We start from the raw sequence: 8,931 nt of genomic DNA, 5'->3' as shown, positions 1-8,931 counted from the left end.
CTATCTATCTATCTATCTATCTATCTATCTATCTATCTATCTATCTATCTATCTATCTATCTATCTATCTATCTATCTATCTATCTATCTATCTATCTATCAAAACTCTCTTTTCAAAGTGTAATGATACTACCCAGTAGACCACTATACAAAACTGGATTTATCTTTATTCCGCTTTAAAAATCATGCACGCACCATATGTTTCTCTTAAAATTTCAACACAATACAACAGTGAAAATGACAGTAACAGAATGTTGCTGCTATCGTCATTGTCATATTTCTACTCTACTCATGAAAATAAACACTTTACCATCTCATCAACGAAAGAAAAAAGACACCTTTTGCCACAAATATTTTACACAGGAAACTGCGGTACGTATTTATATGTCAAGTGTATGAAGAGGAAAATAAATAATAAAAAAACACTGTCTATCCTGATGAACATTGTTTAAGGATTTCTTCACCATTATGCTACAATTGTGTTTTCCTTTATTTAGTTTCATTTGAAATGGTAAAAATTGTTTGTCTGTTAATGTGTGGCTTAAATTTATTAAGTCAACATTGTTAAGGGTAGATAAGTGTTGTTGTTGTTTCATGTGTTTGTCAGGGGTATTCTTGTGTTGTCCTTTTTATGATTTGTGATGTGTGTTTTTCTGTTGTCCTTTTCTTTTTTTTCTTAATAATTATTAGTTAAGATAAGAAGGTTCACTTCTTTTTTTAACAAAGTTGAGACTAAAAAAATCCCAGTTTTCACCAAAAACCACATTTTTTATTAAAAAAATTTAGATTTAATTTTGTTGTTTAAAACTTATTTTGTCATTGAATGCCTAGTTTTTCACCAAAAACTTAGTCTTTTTTTACAAAAAACTTGATTTTTGAGCAAAAATTTAATTTCTCATCAAAACTCAGTTTTTTTTTTTACAAAAATCGAGTTTTACAGCAAAAACTCAGTTTTTCACAAAAAAAAAAAAATTCTAAATAGTTCATGTTCTTAACAAAATCCCGTTTTTCATTAAAAATTCAGATCTATGCAAAACTTTGAGGTTTTCATCAAAAATTGAGTTTCTTACTAACAACATAGTTTCTCATCAAAAACTCAGTTTTTCGACAAAAACTCGGTTTTTTCACCAAAACTCAATTTTTCACCAAAAACTAAATTTTTGACCAAAACCTCAGTTTTTCGCATAAATACAGTTTTTTTTAATAAAATACGAGTTTTCTTAAAAATCAGAATTTAATTAAAAACTCAGTTTTTAATCTAAAATTCAAATCTTTGTCAAAAGCTGGGGGTTTCATCAAAAAGTGAGTTTTTACACCAAAAACTCAGTTTATCGTTAAAAACTTAGATTTTTTATCAAAAGCCCAGTTTTTTAACCAAAGACTCTGTTTTTCACAAAAAACCTTAATTTCTCGCCAAAACTCAGTTTTCTTACCAAAACCCGGGTTTTCTCGAAAAAAAGTTTTTAATGATAAACTCAGTTCTTTGTCAAAAACTAAATTTTTGATCTTCCTCAGAAACTTAGTTCTTCGTCAATATCTGAGTTTCGCATTAAAAACTAAGTTTCTCACCAATAATTTAGTTTTTCACCAAAAACTCAAATTTTCGTCAAAAACTCAGATTTTCACCAAAAGGCCAGTTTTTCAACACAACCTCAGTTTTCATAATGAAACCCTAGTTTTATTCGAAAACTGTTTTAAATCAAAAACTCAGTTCTTTGTAGAAAAAAACTCAGTTTTTAATCAAAATATCGGTTCTTCATTAAAAACTGAATTTCCCATCAAAAGCTGAGGTTCTCACTAACAACTTAGTTTCTTACCAAAAGCTCAGTTTTGACCAAAAATTCAGTTTTTTTTTTTTATCAAAAACTCAGCTTTTTACTAAAACCTCAGTTTCTCGACAAAACTTATTTTCGTACCAAAAAGTTTTTTACTGAAAAACTGTTTTAAATTAAAAACTCAGTTCTTCGTCAAAAACTCAGTTTTTAATGAAAAATTCAGTTAAAAAACTGAGTTTCTCATCAAAAACTGTATTTTCCAATAAAAACTTAGTTGTTCATCAAAAATCCAATTCTTCGTCAAAACTCAGTTCTTCTTCAGAAACTTAGATCTTCATCAAAAACATAGTTTTTCATCAAAAATTAAGTTTCTCACCAAACAATCAGATTATAATCAAAAACCCAGTTTTCACCAAAAAACCCCTGTTTTTCATTTTGAATAAAACACAATTTATATTTTTTTCAAATAACACTTTTATTGAATATTAACTTAAAAACTCATTTTATCTTCCATATAAAGGTGATGAATATCGAGTGTATTGCGGACGATAATGATATTTTACAGGTGACTTTTGTGCCGAACATATAACTGTCATTAAAATAAAAGCTATCAAACTTAGTGAAAAATTTAAAAAATTCATTTTATTTTGTTTTTAACTATAAAAAAAATTTAAACTTTTTTTACTTGTTATTGTAGAGCTATTTGTTAAAGGACTGATTAAAATAATTTCAAATTGTATTTATTTACTTAATGTGAATAATTGAAATGAAATGACTCAATAGAGTAAAGTACATTTAAAAATAATAATAGTGCTTTACATGTAATTAAGTGAATGAAAGGCTACAATTGTTTGTATTGAGTGGTGATTTTTTTTTTTTTGAAACAAATATTTCTGTGGTAATGTCATGTAGAATGAATTTATATAAGAGGGCAGTTGGAAACATCTGTAGATGACTAGTTTTGCAAAAAAAAACCTTTTTTAAAAAAAAAAAAAAAAATTAATTTTACCGAATACTTATTCTCACTTTCACTTCTCTGCGGGGTGATTGTCGAAGTGAATTACAAGTTGGTGTGAAATAGGCTGGTGTTTTTAACCACTTGGAGAGCTTCTTTGTGACTCACCACCTCCCTATTGTGTATCTCATACGCAGAAGCTACTATGACGATCGCTTTCCATATGACAGCTCCATGAACCCGGCAAAAGAGAGGGCAATTACTGGTAATAAAAGGGCCGGATCCAACATTCTCTGCGGGATGAAGTCAAAGTGCTTTACGTACTCTCCTAAAGCACTTCGACTGGCTCGAAACCCTATCTCACGGTGGTACTTTTACAACCACTGCGTGAGTATAATAAACAACGCATCACTGCTCCCTTGTGGATTTTTCACGCAGGTTGCAATTTTTGTACATGGATGGTCCGGTCCATATACGAGCACTTTACTCAAGTACTTGAGCTATCTAATTTCTGACCATTGCTGTTGCATAACTTCCGAGATGTAAAACATCACTTCAGTTAACAACCACGCAGATGGGCCACCCGCCACTATGTCCTGGCACAACATTGTCCGTAGTTGGTGCAAGATTATGTAGTTCTCTGGTTAGACCCCATGTCAAATCATACCAAGGACAAGGCGAGTAGTAAAGTGACTTCACCCGGCAAACTAGAGGTACTGGTAGCAACTCTATACACAAAGATGGGATCTGTCATCAAGGAAACATGCCCAGGGCGAATCCTTTGCGGGATATCTAATGTCTCGGTAGTAGCCCCGAACTTATCCAGAATGCTATACGATATATCAGTCTTTTAAACAACATTATCTTCTCGTGAATTTGTGTTTAAATCACAGCTACCATGTGTAACATTTCTTGGTACATGTAAAACCACTACAGGGTGTTCAGCGTACTGGCAGCTTGAATATACATAAGTGATGCCATGACTACTCTGTCAATAATGTTCTGAAAATATTGCTAGATATTCCACCCATTAAAACATATTTAAGATATGAAACGGCACTTACAACCAAACGGCTTATACTCAGCAGTTCTCTTACACCACCATTTAGGATTACTCCTGCCCCCACCGACTATCGAGATGACAAACTATTTTAATATGTGTTTGTCCTATTAGGCAGTCAATCGTCACTACATAGTTTACGAAGAGATATCAAAATGCTTAAGTTTGTTTTTCAAGTGTCTAATCTCTCGCTTACAGAGGGAAACTAAGGAACACTACATACATACGTGACGAAATAGAGCCAACCAGGTGTTTAAATTAGTCTCTTTCGGATTAACTGACACTTTTCGTCGAACTGCTGGGTAACTATAGGCGAAGTGACCAAACAGGAAACGTCATCAATGTATAATGTACACAATCTATAGCATTCCATTACAATCATCGGACATGTATAATTGCATAACATGTACATAATGTCACGAAAACTTTAAAACGCTGATCCTAGAAAGAATCTATTGAAACATAAGAGCAAATAATCATCAGAATCCGTTGCTATGCAGATGTTTCTAAACTGGACGTGTGGTTGCATATTGAAGACCTACAAGTAGATATATACCACTGGCTACCTAATCATAACACAAGCCTCCATGCAGAAGTCCGAGCAGTAATGGAATCTGTCAATTGGATCAGAATAAACAGGGCATAATGTATTTTCCAACAGCCAGAAGGTAATTAGGTCGTTATCAGTTAACAATGTTACATCTAAGACTGTATTGGTTTGTAAGAAAGCTTACTGTCTACTCTTTCAGAGGTAAGGTTTACATCATATTTGTTTCAGGAGTAGTCGGCAAAAAAGAGAATGTAATAGATTTAAAGGACATCTAAAGGCAAAACCTTTAGATGCAACGAAAGCTGAATTAAAACATGAAAGAAATTATAATCTGGCTTTTATAGGGGCTAGGATCAAATGAGGCCCTATAATTATAAAGTTTATGAGGGTCATCAATAGAACTTGGTTTTGCAGCTTTTTGTCGAGATTCGAAATAAATAATGGACCGATGTTAACCATATTCAATAGGCTTCGTCTACATGACCTGTATGGGGTGAAATAAAGGACCAATCTTAACAACTTTCAATAAAAACTTTTACAGAACATCATGTACCTGTAGATTGACTTGGTTGTAGGACGAACGGACGGATATAGCCAAATAGACTCAGAGCCAATTGGTTTACTTTAAGGAGGATATAGAACCAATATTATTGTGCGTTACAAACATCAGCACAAACCCAATATATCCTCTTCATTAATGTGGTGTATTGTGGATATATGGATAAGAGATTTCCATAAGACCTCTTGAGACGAATGTAGATCATGTGCAGAGAACATTAAGATCCTATGAGGTGAGTCTGATTAGAGCAAGATAAACACGGGCACAGCTATACACAGCCCTATTCGGGGTTCAGTAGTATGGGGGCTAGGTGAAATAATAGACCGATCTTAACAACTTTCAATAGGTTTCGTCCCAATAGAAGATCATGTATCAAATTTCATTGAATTATCTTCAAAATTGCAACCTGTAGTTTGACTACAAGGTTTACGTGGACGGACGGACACACGGACGAACATAGCCAAATAGCCTCAGAGCTGATTGGTATACTTTAAGGTGGATATAAGACCTATATTATTGCGCGTTATAAACATCAGCACAAACCCAATATACCCTCCCCATTGATGTGGTGTATGGTGGAAATATGGATGAGAGATTCCCATAAGACATCTTGAGACGAATGTAGAGCATGTGCAGAGAACATTAAGATCCAATGTGGTGAGTCTGATTAGAGCAAGATAAACACAGGCACAGCTATATATAATTTGAACGAATGTTGAGCATGTGAAGTGGATAATAAAACTCTGGAGCTTTGAGCCATTGTCAGGCATTCGTCGAAATTCGTCTTCTGAGTGAACACACAGGAGAACGGAAGTAGCTATCCAGAATTGAACGTGCAGATTCAGATGAATGTAGAACCTGTGGAAAGGATAGTAAAACTCTAGAGCTCTTTGCCATTGCCAGGCATTCGTCGAAGTTAGATCCAAAGATATTGGGAGAAATATGATTCCGAAAATAACATTCCTTGTTTCTTGTTTTCTACAATATAATCTCATTAATTTACAAAGTTTATTCACACGAAATGTATTTTTACATAATTCTTTTTCATGTTTTTCATCATTGACTATAAAGATGAAAACTTAAAATTTTATAATAAAATAAAACATCAATATAAACAAAAAAAAATCCCTGAACTTTATGCTCTAAAATAGGAAAGTAAAAAAACAAAATAGCAAACAAAAAAAGTAAGCAGTTTTTATGCTGATGTTTGTTAAATAAAAAAGGAACAAAAAAATAAAACAAATTTAACATTCATTTATCTTGTGTTGGCAATTTCCTTTGTTGTGTTGTTACTCTTCCACAAAACGGATGTGTCTATTCCACTTATATGTATGTATATGAGTCTATTATAAGAGTGCATGACTAGAGTGGTGTGAAATGTTAAAAAAATGCTAAATTAAAAAAAAAAAACTATACTAAACTGATGTATAACTTGACTTTTTTTCAAATATTTTGCTTTTACGTTTTTCGTTTTTTTGTTATCTAAATGCTCGATTGCTTAAGAGTGTCATGCTGATATATTCTTTGGAAAAATAAAAAATAATGCATACGAATGAAATCAAACTAAATCAAGTGAAGCATTTCTATCATCAGCTGAATTGAGTGCTATAAATATAGTAATGATATACAAAATGAAAAAAAAAAAAATTGCTGTCATTTAACATTTTGATTTTGGTATTAAGAGAACATAAATGAGATTTTAAATAAATGGAGCGCAAGTTAAGTTGTTGTTAAAATATTGTAATGAGAATTTGTTTTTTTTTTCAACAACATAAATTATTTTTTTAAAGAAGTTTTTTTTTTACGAAAAGATTTTTCACGAAGAGATTTTTGGTATAAAGCTTTATTCATAAAAAGTTTTTCAAATAAAAGCTTTCTTTTTTTAAATTTATTCCACAGAAAAAGCTTTTTCAAAAAAAAAAAAAACATTTTTCATAAAACGCTTCTTCGACAAAAGCAAATTTTATAAAAAATTTTTATATTATTCTTAAAAACAACGTTTTTCTCGAATAAAACATTATTCAGAATAAGCTTTTTCATTAAAAAGCTTTCACCAAATATTTTTGAAACTATCCTAAAGAAAAAGATTTTTCAAGATAAGCTTTTGTCATAAAAAGCTTTTTCTACAAGAGCATTTTTAATAAAAAGCTGTTTTATTTATTCTTATTTTTTATAATTCTAGTGACAAAGCTTTATAAACAATATCTTTTTAAAAATTTTGTTCTTTTTTAAAAAAGTTCTTTCTAGCCAAAAAGTTTTTTCAATAAAAACATCTTTCATAAAAAGCTTTTATAATTTTTTTAAGAAAAAAAATTTTTACAAAATGTTTTTTTAAATATAAAGCTTTTTATGTCTTCTGTTTTATATAAAAAAAACTTTTTTAAATGCTTTTGTAAAAAAAGGTTTTTTATAAAAATTTGCTTTTGTGTAAAAAATTTTCCATGAAAAGAGCTTTTCTTGAAAAAGCTGTTTTTAGAATAATTAAAAAAGTTAACTGAAAGCTTTTAATAAAAAAGCTTTTTCAAGAAAAGCTCTTTTCATGGAAATTTTTTTACACAAAAGCATTTTTTATAAAAATCTTTTGGAACAAAAGCAGTTTAAAACGTTTTTTTTTCATATAATACATACATAAAAAGCTTTTTCATAAAAAGCATTCACTAAACTTTTTTATTATTCTAAAGCTTTTTCAACAAGTGTAGTTGAAATTTTTTCATATAAAACATTAAAAAAGCTTTTTCATTAAAAGCTTTCACTAAATTTTTTTTAATATTCTAAAAAAAAGCTTTCACTAGAAAATCGTTTTCAATGAAGAGTTTTTCGGACAAAACCATTTTTCATAAATAGCTTTTATAAGTATTCTAGCGTGGCCTTCGGTAGGTTAGTTCCACCTCCGTTCTACCAGACTAGAACACTAGTCTGGTAGAACGGAGGTGGTGGGTTCGATTCCCACCTGAGGCACTGCTTAAGGAGTGCACAACAGGCCCGATAGAGGCCTAGGTGTATTTCTTCGGATTTGATGTATATCCATCCTCCTTTCAAACTAACTAACTAACTAAGTATTCTAGCAGAAAAGCTTTTTGATCAATAGTATTAAAAACCTTTTCCATAAATGGCTTAAAAAAACATTTTTTAATCTAAAATCGCTTTTTTCTAAAAACTTTCTTTAAAAAAAAACTTTCACAAACATTTGGTAATTAAAATGATTCAAGAACAATGGATAAAAGGTCATTCTACAAAACTTTAAGAGGAATAGGAATCTTTTTTTGTTTAAAAAGCCAAACATTTAAGTTTACGACCATCTTTCTTTCTATAAAAGAGCTGGTTTACTTTGGTAATCTGTTACTCATTTCATAATTACAATTTGGTCTTTACGTTATTCATTTCTTTAAAGCTTATCTCCTTCTCTAAAACTTTTCCATATTAGTGTTTCCGATTGAATCAAGATTTTCAAAAATAAATACATAACTTACATTTTGATCGATTCTACCCCATTGTGTGAAATAAAATTGAGGTATACTTTATAATTAAATTATATATGAGATAAATATTACTCATACTCACTCAGGTAAATTTAGAAATGAGAAAAATATAAAAAATCATAGCATATCTTAAGGATGCAAAATTCACATAAACAGGGCGTATAATTAACATTGTATTATTGTGTTTATAATAATCATACGTATCGCAGAAGACTTTTTTTGACATTTTCTTAAAAAGAAAAAAATGGTATGAAATATACGTATGTATAATAAATGTTGCTTAATATGTATGTAAAATTTTTTATAAGTAAATCCAAAAAAAAGTTTTATATTTATACCCTACACCACTATAGTGGGGAGGGTATTATACGTTTGTGCTGATGTTTGTAACATACAAAAATATTAGTATAATACCCTTAATAGTAATAATACCTTAAAGTATAATACCTTAAAGTATACCGATCGATTCAGAATCATTTTTTGAGTCGATTAAGACATGTCCGTCCGTCCGTCTGTCCGGCTGGCTGGCTGGCTGGCTGTCCATGTAAACATT

This window comes from Lucilia cuprina, chromosome 2 (genome assembly GCF_022045245.1).
Source record: "Lucilia cuprina isolate Lc7/37 chromosome 2, ASM2204524v1, whole genome shotgun sequence".
In the NCBI taxonomy this organism is placed as follows: Eukaryota; Metazoa; Arthropoda; class Insecta; order Diptera; family Calliphoridae; genus Lucilia; species Lucilia cuprina.
The sequence above is the reverse complement of the archived record's forward strand: the minus strand, read 5'-3'. Positions refer to the sequence as shown.